Source organism: Lissotriton helveticus, chromosome 1_1 (genome assembly GCF_964261635.1).
Source record: "Lissotriton helveticus chromosome 1_1, aLisHel1.1, whole genome shotgun sequence".
Taxonomy (NCBI): Eukaryota; Metazoa; Chordata; class Amphibia; order Caudata; family Salamandridae; genus Lissotriton; species Lissotriton helveticus.
In genome coordinates, this window is record NC_136057.1 from 1701078257 (window position 1) to 1701093894 (window position 15638).

Genomic DNA, 15638 nt, shown 5'->3' on the forward strand with positions numbered 1-15638 from the left:
AAAGCTATTAATTTCGCTATTTTCAAAACTAACACATAAATAAAATATTTGTCATTTACAATACCAATACCTCAAACTTTCCTAATGCGAGACCTATTGCATTGCAAATGCTTGTTTAATATGTCTTCAAGCACTATTGACCAATCTATGGTGAGGCTCTTTATTACCACTCTTTGGGCCAGATGTCCGACCCTATTGTGGTCACAAATGAAAAATCGGTCTGTTTGCGACCGCAAAATTGGTCTGCCCATGTACAAAACCTATTTTGCAAGAAAGTAACCAATTACCAACTTGCAAATTAGGGTTTGGGACACGCTATTAGGAAGGGGCGTGCCAAGATCGTCCCTTCCTAATAACAAGTCCAAAGGATATGTACCATTGTTTTGCAATCGCATTTGCACTCGCAAAACACTCACAGTTTACCACCTACATCAAGTAGGTGGTGCGCCACTCACAAAAGGGAAGAGGTCCCCAGGGGACCCATTCCCCTTTGTGCTGGGTGCGAAAATAATTTTTAAGAGAAGGCAGTGGGCCCAGGGACCACTGCCTGCCCTTAAAAAATGAAACTGAAAAGTTTCATTTTTCTTTTTTAAATGCATCCTGTTATCCTTTAAGGAAAACAGGCTGCATTAAAAAAAATGCTTTATTAAAAAAGCATTTAACAACAAGGGGTGGTGATGGACAGAGTTTCTGAATTAAGCAGAATACTCTCACCCAGTCAAGAGATCAGGGCTAGATCCAACACCGTTTTTTAGCTCACTGCACCATCCCAGTTCAGAACCTGGCTATATGCAAATTAGTCTGTTCCTGTCCCAGTGCATGATGGGAACAGGGCAAACCAAACTACCAAGCCAATTCTTACACTGGGAAGGAAACAAGCTTCCGGGGACCGGTTTCTGCCATTTCAGGCGTCGTCGGCCCGGCTTGCTTGAATCCTGATGGTGCAATGAGCAAGGAACTCACATCTGAGTATACCCTTCCACGCTTAGGGTGGACAAAATATTTAACAACAAGGGGTGGTGATGGACAGAGTTTCTGAATTAAGCAGAATACTCTCACCCAGTCAAGAGATCAGGGCTAGATCCAACACCGTTTTTTAGCTCACTGCACCATCCCAGTTCAGAACCTGGCTATATGCAAATTAGTCTGTTCCTGTCCCAGTGCATGATGGGAACAGGGCAAACCAAACTACCAAGCCAATTCTTACACTGGGAAGGAAACAAGCTTCAGGGGACTGGTTTTTGCCATTTCAGGCGTCGTCGGCCCGGCTTGCTTGAATCCTGATGGTGCAATGAGCAAGGGACTCACATCTGAGTATACCCTTCCACGCTTAGGGTGGACAAAATATTTAACAACACGGGGTGGTGATGGACAGAGTTTCTGAATTAAGCAGAATACTCTCACCCAGTCAAGAGATCAGGGCTAGATCCAACACCGTTTTTTTAGCTCACTGCACCATCCCAGTTCAGAACCTGGCTATATGCAAATTAGTCTGTTTCTGTCCCAGTGCATGATGGGAACAGGGCAAACCAAACTACCAAGCCAATTCTTACACTGGGAAGGAAACAAGCTTCCGGGGACCGGTTTCTGCCATTTCAGGCATCGTCGGACCGGCTTGCTTGAATCCTGATGGTGCAATGAGCAAGGGACTCACATCTGAGTATACCCTTCCACGCTTAGAGTGGACAAAATATTTAACAACAAGGGGTGGTGATGGACAGAGTTTCTGAATTAAGCAGAATACTCTCACCCAGTCAAGAGATCAGGGCTAGATCCAACACCGTTTTCTAGCTCACTGCACCATCCCAGTTCAGAACCTAGCTATATGCAAATTAGTCTGTTCCTGTCCCAGTGCATGATGGGAACAGGGCAAACCAAACTACCAAGCCAATTCTTACACTGGGAAGGAAACAAGCTTCCGGGGACCGGTTTCTGCCATTTCAGGCGTCGTCGGCCCGGCTTGCTTGAATCCTGATGGTGCAATGAGCAAGGGACTCACATCTGAGTATACCCTTCCACGCTTAGGGTGGACAAAATATTTAACAACAAGGGGTGGTGATGGACAGAGTTTCTGAATTAAGCAGAATACTCTCACCCAGTCAAGAGATCAGGGCTAGATCCAACACCGTTTTTTAGCTCACTGCACCATCCCAGTTCAGAACCTGGCTATATGCAAATTAGTCTGTTCCTGTCCCAGTGCATGATGGGAACAGGGCAAACCAAACTACCAAGCCAATTCTTACACTGGGAAGGAAACAAGCTTCCGGGGACCGGTTTCTGCCATTTCAGGCGTCGTCGGCCCGGCTTGCTTGAATCCTGATGGTGCAATGAGCAAGGGACTCACATCTGAGTATACCCTTCCACGCTTAGGGTGGACAAAATATTTAACAACAAGGGGTGGCTTGGTAGTTTGGTCTGCTCTGTTCCCATGATGCACTGGGCCAGGGACAGACTAATTTGCATATAGCCAGGTTCTGAGCTGGGATGGGGCAGTGAGCTAAATAACGGTGATGGATCAAGCCCTGATCTTTGGACTGGGTAAGAGTGGTCTGCTTAATTCAGACACTCTGTTCATCACCACCCCCTTTTCTGAATCATTTTGTCCACCATAAGCGTGGAAGGGTATACTCAGACATGAGTCCCTTGCTCACTGCTCCATCAGGATTCAAGCAAGCCGGGCCGACGACGCCTGAAATGGCAGAAACCGGTACCCGGAAGCTTGTCTCCTTTCTGGTGAAGAATTGGCTTGGTAGTTTGGTCTGCCCTGTTCCCATGATGCACTGGGCCAGGGACAGACTAATTTGCATATAGCCAGGTTCTGAGCTGGGATGGGGCAGTGAGCTAAATAACGGTGATGGATCAAGCCCTGATCTTTGGACTGGGTAAGAGTGGTCTGCTTAATTCAGACACTCTGTTCATCACCACCCCTTTTCTGAATCATTTTGTCCACCATAAGCGTGGAAGGGTATACTCAGACATGAGTCCCTTGCTCACTGCTCCATCAGGATTCAAGCAAGCCGGGCCGACGACGCCTGAAATGGCAGAAACCGGTACCCGGAAGCTTGTCTCCTTTCTGGTGAAGAATTGGCTTGGTAGTTTGGTCTGCCCTGTTCCCATGATGCACTGGGCCAGGGACAGACTAATTTGCATATAGCCAGGTTCTGAGCTGGGATGGGGCAGTGAGCTAAATAACGGTGATGGATCAAGCCCTGATCTTTGGACTGGGTAAGAGTGGTCTGCTTAATTCAGACACTCTGTTCATCACCCCCCCCTTTTCTGAATTATTAAAAAAGCAGTCACAGGCATGTTGGTCTGCTCACCTCAGCAAGCCACCATCCCTGGGGGTGCTAGCCATTCATAATGGGGCCGCCAATAGCACCTGCCTCATGAATATTATTGAGGCCGGCAACTTGCAACCCCATTAGGAATCGCTATGAGTGTCTGAGACCACTGTTGTAAATTGCATTTTGCGAGTCGCACAACGACGCAATTTGCGACTACTAAAATGTAAGGGCCGTACATCTGGCCCTTAATGTATAAGCCATGCAGTCTTTTCTGTGGGTTTCTGCATAGTCCTGAAGAAAATCTTTCTTCTGGCTGGCTCATAGTGGATTGAAACATAACGTCTCCAGTACAGAAGTTATGTGTTTTTGCACAGTATAGAGCACACCACTACCCAGAGGCTTTCTTGTGCTTACAAACAAAGGTGCTAAAATGATATTTCTGCTAAAAAAAGGATAAGCAGATTAGAATAGCAATTTAATATTTTTCTGAAAATAAACAATCTTCTTTAAGGCAATATCATCTACACCGAAAGGCAAAAATACCTGGGCTTTCATTAAGACTCCTGAGAGAAGTCTCAATTAGCAAATCGGTCTGTCTTTATGAGGGTATCATTTAAATTGTATTAGTTATGCATGGGATTACTTATGGACCTAGATATCTGCTGTCTGTGGGGTGGCGGCCATGGGACCTAGCCTTTACAACGTGGCCTTAAGCAGGCATGCCGTTTCTCTGCAAGCTGAACAATGCTTGCCTTAACCATGCATATGCCTTAATCACGCATGTGCTTGGTTAAGGCAGTCAACATTCTTACTGTCTAATTGGACAGGTATAGTAACAGGAAGGATATCTGCAGGAAGGACTGAGACGTGGCAAGGTGAATTGGTCTGCGGCTGGTGGGCTATATTTTTAGGGGAGGTGCCACTGGATTCAAGCTGAAGACGGCTGAAATGGCAGAAACCGGTCCTCGGAAGCTTGTTTCCGGTCCAGGGAAGGCATGGCTTGGCAGTTCGGCCTGGACTGTTCCCATGAGGCACAGGGTCAGACTGATTTGCATATGGCCATGTCTGAACTGGGGTGGCAGAGTGGGCTAAAGAACGGTGATGGATTAAACCCAGATCTGTTGACTGGGTGTGAGTGTTTGATTGGTTCAGATGCTCCGTCCATCGCCACCCCCTTTTGTACCAGTTTTAGGGCTCAGGGCAGGGGGCTGTGGTCCGGGTAAGTTTTAGGGCAGGGGACCGTGTTTTAGGGCTCAGGGCAGGGGGAAGGGGCAGTTTTCAGGGCAGGGGGCAGTTTTTAGGGCTCAGGGTAGTGTATTTATTGGGGGCAGGGTTTTAGGCCTAAAGGCAGTGAAAAGTATAGGGGTGGTTTTAAGAACAGTGCGGGGTACATTGTAGGGCTCAGGGTGAGAGCTGGATTTGGTTGGGGCAGGGTTTAGGCCTCAGGGCGGGGTGGGAGATGGGGTAGTTTTATAGGCAGGGCTGTGTAGGTTTTAGGCCTCAGGGCGGTGGGTGAGGTAGGGGGATAGGATTTTAGGGCTTAGGGTGGGGAGGGGGTTAGGGTAGTTGTAATCTCTACCATGCATATCTCTTTACCAGTCACGTCTTTACCATGAAATTGCATGGTTTAGACACATTTGTGGCTAGGACGACATTGTAGAGACATGCATGGTTCAGCCATGCATGCTTCTGTCATACAACTGATGGTTGTTAGTCAACTCAAAATTAGACTACAGCTATGGATAGCAGAACTGACTTCTTGCTTATGACATACAATGATTTCCTACAGGATAAGGTGCTTCTTTCTACCTCGTCCATCTTAGCACTCAGACTCCATTTGCTCTGACTTCTAGTTAAACAAAGAGGGCCTGATTCATAAACTGCACTTTGTAGTACATTTTGTAGTACTACAAATGCGATTCACAAACTACAGGTGCAAATTAAACCTCTGACTGCCTTATCATGTTTGTGCACAGAACGCCTCCCAGACAGAGAAATCTCTGCACATCTACTTATGTGTTTTGGCCACGCAAGCACCGATTGACAGTGTGCTTGATTTCTGTCCTGAGGCGGAAGCCGGGACCTGTGTGCTTGAACTGCCGTGACCCATTATTTTTAACAATAATTAATGACTTGCACCTGTGTTTTACTGCTCGTACTTTTAAAAATTGCGCAAACTGAATTTGGGAATTAAATAACTAAAACTGCCACATTGCACTAACCTGCCTAGCGGGGACCCGATTATCGGTCTCTGCTTCATAGCCCCTCCGCAGCCGAATAGGCGCTGCCCGGGCTCGATCTCCTTGCGGCCACCATCTTGGGTGAGGAGCTGGCGAGCCGATCAGCGCTCGGCCCCTCCCCTTCTCGAAGGTACAAAGACTCTGGCCACGCAAGCACCGATTGACAGTGTGCTTGAGTTCTGTCCTGAGGCGGAAGCCGGGACCTGTGTGCTTGAACTGCCGTGACCCATTATTTTTAACAATAATTAATTACTTGCACCTGTGTTTTACTGCTCGTACTTTTAAAAATTGCGCAAACTGAATTTGGGAATTAAATAACTAAAACTGCCACATTGCACTAACCTGCCTAGCGGGGACCCGATTATCGGTCTCTGCTTCATAGCCCCTCCGCAGCCGAATAGGCGCTGCCCGGGCTCGATCTCCTTGCGGCCACCATCTTGGGTGAGGAGCTGGCGAGCCGATCAGCGCTCGGCCCCTCCCCTTCTCGAAGGTATAAAATGGCTCTCCCACCAAGGAAGCGCAGCGGACGCGCCGGTGGCGCGCTGAAGGCGTGCCAAAGGCAAGCCCGTCTGCGCCCGTCCGCACCCAAACGGGCCCTGGGGCCAGCCATGCTGCCCAAATACTCTCCTATTCCAGCATTGACCTGCTCAAATATAACAGAGGTCAGGGCCATATGTCTAGAGATGCGGTCCATAGGGCCAGGAAGTATGGGATCCTAGCCAATGGTACTCCTCCCATATCACTATCTAACAAATTGAGCGCGGGCAGACAAACGGAGCCCTGCCCCCCCACATATTCCTTATCGATAATTTACCTTAATACCCGCTCCCTGGTAAAACACCAGATGGATATCTACCTATTATTAGAGTCTGAAAAACCAGACATCCTTCTGCTTACCGAGACTTGGCTGACCCTGAACTCCGCTCCTGATATAATAGCGGCACTCCCACATGATTACTACATCATCCATGCTGATCGTAGCTCAGGTAAATCCGGCGGAGGGGCAGCGGCTATCATTCGTCAAAAACTGACAGTCACAAGTTTGACCTGCTTGCAACTATCAGACACAGAAAACCTGGTGTTAAAATTTGATACTTCTCACACTATGGTGAGCTGTGTTCTTTTGTACAGACCCCCAGCCCCCATGCCATCTTTTCCTCTTGCACTGAGTGAGCAAATTGCTAATCTGGCCATGGACCATGCCAGGATTGTCCTGGTAGGGGATTTCAATTACTGGTTCAATGACCCTCTGGAAGGCCCCCACTCGAGTAAACTTACAGAGCTTCTTATAAACCTAAACTTCACACAACGAGTGCTAGCACCCACCCACTGTAAAGGTCATATCTTAGACCAGATATGGACTAACGCCTCAATAGCTACAACCCCAACTATTACCCCCTGCCTATGGTCTGATCACTTCCTGCTTAAATTCAACCTCGTCTATTCTCCACCTGGACCTACCATCACAAAAGCAGGAGGACAAGCGAGGAGATGGAATTCCTTGGATAGGTCAGCCTTCTTTGAGACACTGGCCTCTACTACCCCTTCACCCCACTCTGACATTAATATTTATGAAGCTAAACTCTCTGGCTGGCTACAAGCAGCCAGCGATATCCACGCCCTGTATAAGCCAGTCAAACTGGCCCGGCGAGCAAATGCTCAAAAATTGTTTACTCCTGAGCTAAAAGCAATGAAACTGGCCGTGCGCCAATTGGAGCGACAATGGCGACGCAATTATGCTCCAGACGTAAAGAGCAAATTTATTGTGGCTAGGAAAGATTATATGAAGTCCATTCTTTAATCCAAATCTGCTTATTTTTCTGCTCGTATTCTCAACTCGACCAACAGGTCGAAAGACATCTTTTCTATTTTTAATGAGTTGACAAATTTGGATAGTGTACGTCCTAGGGTAGATCCGACACAAACTTTCTGTGACTCGCTCAATACCTATTTTATTGAGAAGATAGCAGACATAAAAGCCAGCATTGCTCAATCCCCGAGTCCTGTAGCGCCAATAACACCAGTCGCCCCCAACAACACTAGCATCCTTAGCAGTTTCCCCCCGATCGATCCGGAACAGTTCCAGCAACTACTAGTAAGAATTAAATCCGGAGCTCCGTCAGACAGATGTCCTCCTTACATCTTAAAAGACTGCCTCTCGGCCTTTCCCACCCCTGCCTATACTCTCCTGAACCACTCATTATCATCTGGCTCGGTGCCCCTGGCCTTCAAGGAAGCCACGGTGATTCCACTCCTCAAAAAACCCGGGGCTGATCCAACTTGCAAGGCAAACTACCGCCCGATCTCCCTACTTCCCTTTCTGGCAAAGGTAATGGAGGCACATGTGGCTAAATGCCTGTCTAACTTCTTGGAGGAATCCAACTGCCTCGACTCTCATCAGGCGGGGTTTCGCCCCGCCCACTCAACGGAGGCGGTTGTGACTGCAGTATTAGACACCCTCCGAGACGGTGTAGACAAACGTCTTCCCCAGGCCCTGGTACTTCTGGATTTGTCGGCCGCTTTTGTCACGGTCGACCATTCCATCTTGATCGACCGTGTCATCCAGGCCAGCATCCAAGGTACTGCAGCCAGCTGGCTGAAATCCCTCCTGGAAAACCGCTCACAGGCAGTCCGACTTGAAGAACTAGTTGGCACCAAACAAACCATCACATGTGGGGTTCCACAAGGATCTTCCCTGTCGCCCCACTTGTTTAACATCTATATATTTCCCCTGATCCAGGCCCTGAGAAACCAACAAATAACGGTGTTCAACTACGCAGATGATTTGCAGTTGATCTGTTCAATTGACAATTCTGAAGCATCAATCTCCACCTTCCAGTCTACCATGAGATTCATCCAAACATGGATGGACCAGAATCATTTAACTCAGAATCCAAGAAAAACCGAGCTGGTTCTCACTGGAGACAGTGCTAGGTACTGGGGCCCACACTACTGGCCGTCTGACCTAGGCCAAGCCCCTATCCCCTCCTCCTCAGCAAAAACACTTGGAGTCACCCTGAATAGTGATCTCTCACTAAAAACACAAGTGGGCCAGGTGGTCTCCAAGTGTTTTTTCCAACTGCGGAAAATTCGGAAAGTGCGACGTCTTTTAACATCAGAAGCCATTACTCAGGTAGTAATTGCGACCGTGATCTCCCATCTAGATTACGCAAACTCTGTCTACCTGGGTCTACCGCTTTTTCTTCTGAAACGTCTTCAGATGGTACAGAATTATGCGGCTAGACTGATTTTGAATCGTCCTAGATGGCTATCTGCCTCCCCTCTATTGAGGCAACTCCATTGGCTCCCCGTAGCTCAGCGATGCACTTTCAAGACAGGGTGCTTAATTTTCAAATCTCTTCACTGTAAGAGCCCAAGGTTCATAGACAAACTAATCATGAAGTATGTCCCATCGCGGAACCTGCGCTCTGCCCACCTGGACCTCTTACAGATACCATCGTTCAGCCGTAAACGCTCTGGAGGCTGCAGATTTGGTACCTTGGCTTCCCGTCTGTGGAACACTCTTCCCTTGGAAATTCGGTCCTTTCGGGACTTGCTTACATTCAGGAAAGCATTAAAAACATGGCTTTACATTCAAGCATATCAATAGAATCCCGGAAACCCCTTGTTCAAGTATTTTCTCTGTCTGTCAGCGCCAAGAAACCAATCGGTGTTAGCGCGCTCTATAAATCATTTTTTAACATAACATAACATAAATGTGGGAGGGACTGCAGGAAGAGGGTTGGAAAAGGGTACAGACTTACTACTAAAGGGGAAGAGAATAGGAATGGACTAAGGAGGGGTTTAGGGAGGACCTGGGAGGGGAAGAACGACACCCACCCACAAAAGGAAAATACCATTGAGATTCGCTAATTGCACTTCTAAAGTTACTACAGCCAAAACTACAAAACAATAGTAAGTCAAGCACCACACATGGCCAAACACTGGTGCTGCAACACCCACCCATAGAAAATAATAGACTTATGGCCTATAAAAAACAACGACACAGCAAATAAGGGAAAAATCAGTATCTGTTAAAATGTAATTGAAAATATACTGACTTGTAAATAAATGCATTTATTAAAATATTGAATTTAATAATCTTTACAATCTTATGCATTAAATTAAATTGAAAACAAGATATATGTATATATCATTCCAGCGATTGAACACTTCAAGTAAATAAACACAGAATTCTCCGCGTTTGGCCTAGACTACACATCCCAGTGGAGGTGCAGTCCTATGATTGAACTTTTCACCTCCTTGAACGGTATGTTCATGACATTAATGTTTTCCTGAAACTCCTCCGATGTGGAAGAGCTCATCTAGATGTTCTCCTGGGCAACCAGGAACAGAGTATATCCCTGGAACAAACAGTTTTTTTTGTTTAACTCAAGAGAATGAAATGGTCACCCACTCATTTTTTTCTTTTTCTACATAGCATCCTATATAAGAAATCTATCAGCCCTAAAGAAGACATTCAGCAAAAAATATTCAAGCCCCTTAAGAAGGTCAAAGCGCATCTGTGTATAAATCTAAGTGGTCATGAGTCATTCTACAACAAAGAAAGATTTTACAAAACAGGCGAGGGGAGTATTGGTACCTCTAAGACTACATGAATCATCTCCGACCACTAAAAGGCCCGTAGTACCATTTGGACTGCAATACTGAGGGTTAAAACATGTTCCCACAGATTTAAAACATGTAACCGCCTTTGGGTTACACTTAAGGACACTCTTTTTACAACATGCACTAGTTGTGATCTGAAATGGCACACACGGATACATATAAAGTGTCTATGTAACAATTTGATATTTTGTTTGTATATGTCTTTTATTGTGTATGTGTAGAATTTAAGTAAATTGTAAATAATTTGTCTTTGGCACGCCATTGAATGTATCACAGGTGATATTTGAAAGAATAAATAATGTCATCAATTGATAAACACACTTTTTAAAAGACAAGTCTTCTCTTTACTATATATAATAGAGATGGCGCACAAATTTACATTAATAACAAATATGAGGGAGCTGAGTGATCGAAAACGAAGCCAAAAATGTACAATGTTCATAAGATGACAACCAGAGATAGGAACAAGTGACATATCTTCTTTTAAGAAACATAAGATTAATGGTATGGGGGTATTCCTACATTCCTCAAACGTTAATTGATCCCAGCCCCCTAGGTTCAGAAGAGGATCACTCCTTGTTGAGACAGACACATAAAAAAGGAATGTAAACACCCAAACTCTTTTCCTGCTTAATTATGCTTTTGAACATTTCTGTGTGTTTGCCTCTTCCTTTGAAGAGGAATTAGTTGAAGAAGAGGAGAGAAAGGAATTATAGGCAAATGATAAACATCTTTGGTATGTTCAGGCAAGCTCTTATTTCCTGATACCACTTACCACCAGATGTGTTCTTGACATGGTTGCTGAGTAGGAGCAGGAGCTGGATTCACCAACTAGCAGCTCCCAGGCTATCTCCGCTTATGTGAAAATTAAAATACTAGCCACATTCCATTTTATGGAGACTGCATCTTTCCAGAGAGTCTCCTCTGTCTATGTTTTTATTACTGCTCTGGATAGAAAATAAAGAGCACAAATAGGCAGATACAGTGTGGCATGCCATCAGCATGCTTATGTTCTCATACAACAAAACATTTAACCAGACATTGCGTGACACTTTACAGCAGTACAGATTGTTACATGAGCACAGCTAGCACAGAGTGACGACATTTGGCATCTTGGTATTACAATGAGATTAGATAGTATGCTGTTAACAAAGTACGAGATGGGACTACACATGAGGTTGCCTCAATTATCCTTCCACTTTTTCTGATTAGGATAGATCGCCCCACAAAGACATTTTTCTGGCACTCTATAGGGAGGTAGACAGCAACAAGGTCCTGAGCGGGTTCCAAATGTGTCTGGGTTGAGATGCGGGTGGAATGAGGTCAGGATGGAGCTCAATTTGCTCATCACAATATACCAAGGAGTCAGTTCACTGCTTATACTTTGGGGATCTCCCTCTACCTCAACAACATGCAACAACCCTTATTGTCAGTAGCAGTACCTGGGCTATATATTATGAATCTGGGATCTCCCATACTCACCAAAGTACTGCCACTCTTGAGTCACAGAGCAGCTCATATCCAATCGTATCTGATAGGGCAATGAGAACTTCCTGCCGATAAGAGTGAGTACTGGTACAGCTCCTTTGACAATGTTGGTATCTCACAGTCCTGCTGCTTGCATCAGGTCTTGCGATACATTGACCAAAGTGTCCACCAGTATATCACCTCACCACAATCACTGGCAGAAATAATTTAAATGGTGGCCAGCGATCCGAGCCAGATTACGGCTAATACAGCTTAAAGTCTTACATAATTCTTATTACCCACGTACTCTGGTGCATAAACTGGGGACGGTAGAGACATCACAATGTGTAAGGTTTTGTGCACAAGAGGAATCCTTTTATCATATCCTACGGGAGTGCCTGGCGATTCACAAATATTGGCAGGGGGTGACAGCTGTGATGTCTAGAGTCCTAGCAGTAAAGGTACGCATGGATGCAAAGTGGTTGCTTTTGATAGTCCAGGGCAAGGATGAATGGCCCGACATAATAAGCTCTGGTTGGCGTTAGCAGCGGGATTAGCACAACGTAGCATAGCAAGGCTGTGGGGTGCCTCCCTTACCCCATCGGTGACAGAATGGGAGGCTGATCTGGAATGGTGCCAGAGAGCGGAAAAAGGGATTTATAACAGCAGAGGATGTCCAAGAAAGTGGGAGGAAATATGGACCCCTGGCGGGACTATAGTGGTGCATAATTGGGGTCATAACTTACCTATGTGCTGCAGCAACTGTCATGAACTGGGATGTTGAAGGAAGTGGGCAGCTCATGATCCACACGAACCGGGGAATTGTTATAATGTCCCTGAGCCATTAAGACATTGTGCTTTGACCGCTTCACAATGTAACACACTTATGGTATTGTACCTTCGTACTCACGGCGAAGTCTAAGACTTTGTATTGTATGATGAGCTTGCTTAATAAAAAACTTTTTTATTAAAGGCGGCAAGGTAATATTTTGCCTTTGCCCATGGACACGCATGTGCTAGATGTCCCTGACTGCAACCTTGTGGCTCTTCAGCCACCTCAACACAAAGTACTCCTTTAGCGCACAAGAATACTCTGGCTTTCCATCAACTTGCTGGCTGTATGTGATGCCAGATGTGTATGCTGCCTTTTCTGGAAGTACACATGGCAACTTTATTTTCAGACAGTCAGCTCTTGGAGGTTGTTTAGTTGCTGGTAAATTTGGAGACATGTGGCCTACAGGGCTTGCACTGGTACCTGAGGTAGCCATTTTAACACTATTCCAGATTGACTACAATTGAATACCCATTACCCAGACACACGGTGAGTAGATAGGCATACATGATGTAATAGAATTAGAATAGATACCCCGTTATTGTAGTTTTTTTAGGTGATGCTGGGTATGCTCTCCCCATTTCTTCACACCCTACTGGTATCCAACCACAATATCTCAATGGAGGTACAATAGGAGACACGTATGTGCACAAGCCATTATTGAATACACTTTAGGCCTCCTCAAAATGTCTGATGATTCAGATGTCTTGACCATACAGAGTGGTGCTGGTTTACTCCCCAGAAGTTATGTTCAAGATTATTGTAGCCGGTTGTGCGTTGCCCAACATCGCCAGATGACGGGGCTTACAGATAGATGTTCACCCTCACCTACATCCACATCCTGGGAACCACGGGGGGAGCCCAGAACAGAGGTCAGGGTATGCAGATGTGGGGTCAGGTGGTCATCTATTTTTTTTCTTGAACTGCTAGTTTGGTTACTACATTTATGCGGTTGGACAGTCTGTTGTCAATGATGAATGTGGGACATCTAACACACTATCCGTACCTACTATCCTGAGCCAACTTTGTTTATATTGAATATTGTATTTATATACCATTCCATGTTCAAATTTTAAATAATTGACTTACATCTGTTCATAAACATTGCCTTACTTATCCAGACACAATATCTCAAGCACAACACTCGTGGTTTAGGGCGAACAGTACAATCTCTTATAAAATCACACACATTTTAACTAAATGAACCAGCTCTGCTTATGTTTTATCACTCTTTAACATTTCTGGCTGTTCTACTAACTGACTTCCCTCCCGCATGCAGAGTCTCTGCTCCTGTGTAGAGTTAGCCAAGTACTCAGATTTATGGGGGCCCAGATACCTATCTGAGCAATACAACTCGGGCCCAAATCTGGAGGGATATTGCCACGCACTGCAGTGCAGTGGGTGTCCACAACCGGTAGGGGGGAGAGGAGGGCTGTGGAGTAAGTGCTGGGAGGACCTGTGTCACTGGGCCCATATTAGGACCCAGGACATGATGGGCTTGTAGTTCCAGTCACATACACAGCACCCCTGCATGATACCCCTGTTTCAGAGGGTCTTCAAAACTGATGGCCAACCCTCTAAGCTCAGCTGCAAGAGTTTGAGCAGCAGAGAGATAATAGGTGCATGTACATTGTATTAGACACATAGGGAGACATGAGTTTTGAGAGTGTTGCACTGTTAAGTGTTCACTGTGAGCTTTCTCATAACCGTACTTATTCTCTTTAAACAGTTGTTTCACAGTTCTTAAGTTCATATTTAATAGCATGCATGTTAATCTTTGTTTTCTTTATCTTGACTACTATTCAGTTATAGAAATTAGGAAAAAGCTGACAATGTGTACCTTTACTTTAAATCCAAGACAACATATATACATAGAATGTTTAACTTAATAGGATCACACATTTTAATGAAGAATATGCTGATATGCATTATTAAACATTCGATTTTTGTGTGTATTCCTTTTCAGTGGACTTGGCTGGTCAAACTAAATCAGAGGAGGACCAGGGACCAGAATGGAGATCCTCGGCACAGAGGTAGGTCTGTTACCTCGAAACCACCAGTGAGGAGTAGAAACTAGCAACCAGCAGGTGTAGTGCACCGGCCTGGATAATTACGCAATCTTACAACAAGAGACTGCTGGCGGAGGCTGGACAGTGGAATGTATATCCTTTATGTATAACTAACTGCATATGTGATGAGATAACTATCCATAGGATGACCTGTTCTTAGTTCTTCTTGTCAATTTTATGACCGACTGAGCTATACAACTTTTCATATTGTGGGAGGCTGGACAGTCTCCTGGTGAGGTCTGGAAGTGGGCCCCACCAGCCAGAGGGAGGACGATATTGGGTTTCCTCCTCATGACCTTCAAGAACAAGAACAAGAAGTGGTCTCCCCAGAGGAGGCTCAAACACCATCTGGGATTGCCCCAAGCTCCTGCCTAACTCCTGAGCTCCGGAGGCTCTAACTCCATTGGTCCTCCAGATGCAGCCCCTGCCTCTACTTCTCCTTCCACTGCCTGCCTGGAAGGGTCAAGGAACATTTCTACCATCCGATACACCACACAACTCTTGTGAACACCCGTCCTTTCATCCTGAGACTATTCCAATTACTTCATTCAAGATGGTGATGATGTCAATAGTAGAGGCTCAGGGAGTGCTCTCTCTTTGCATTCCGGACTTTATGAGAGAGGCCTGGATACTCCAAGAGACGATCTCTGGGTGGCTACAAACAGGAACTGCAGCCATCACCTTCTTGACTGCATCTATTATGTTTCGTCTTCCTCCCCAACATTTCCCACCTCTTGTAATCCTGTTTCCAAGTTTGTCTGCCCTCACTGGTTTTGTATGCCTGTGGGGGGTCTGGTCCTCCCCGGCCAGCCAACTTATGTCTGCGTCAGAGGGCAATCTGAACATTATCATCAAAAAAGGGAGTGAGGATTGACTAGTGACTTTTGACCCCAAGCCAGGGCCCTGAGTTAGACACATCCCCTGTCTTGGGGAGTCAGACTTAATTATTTAAGTTGGCAATGGACTCTTGAGTTTAGACTTTTTTTTAATTATGTCATTTTTTGGATGTTTATATTGGCCAGTTTCTCTTGACGGTTCTTGATGTTTGCTTTATAAATTGTGCAACCCCTCTAAATTAGTAGTTCCCTTCTGCTAAAGGACTGAGGGGCATATTATC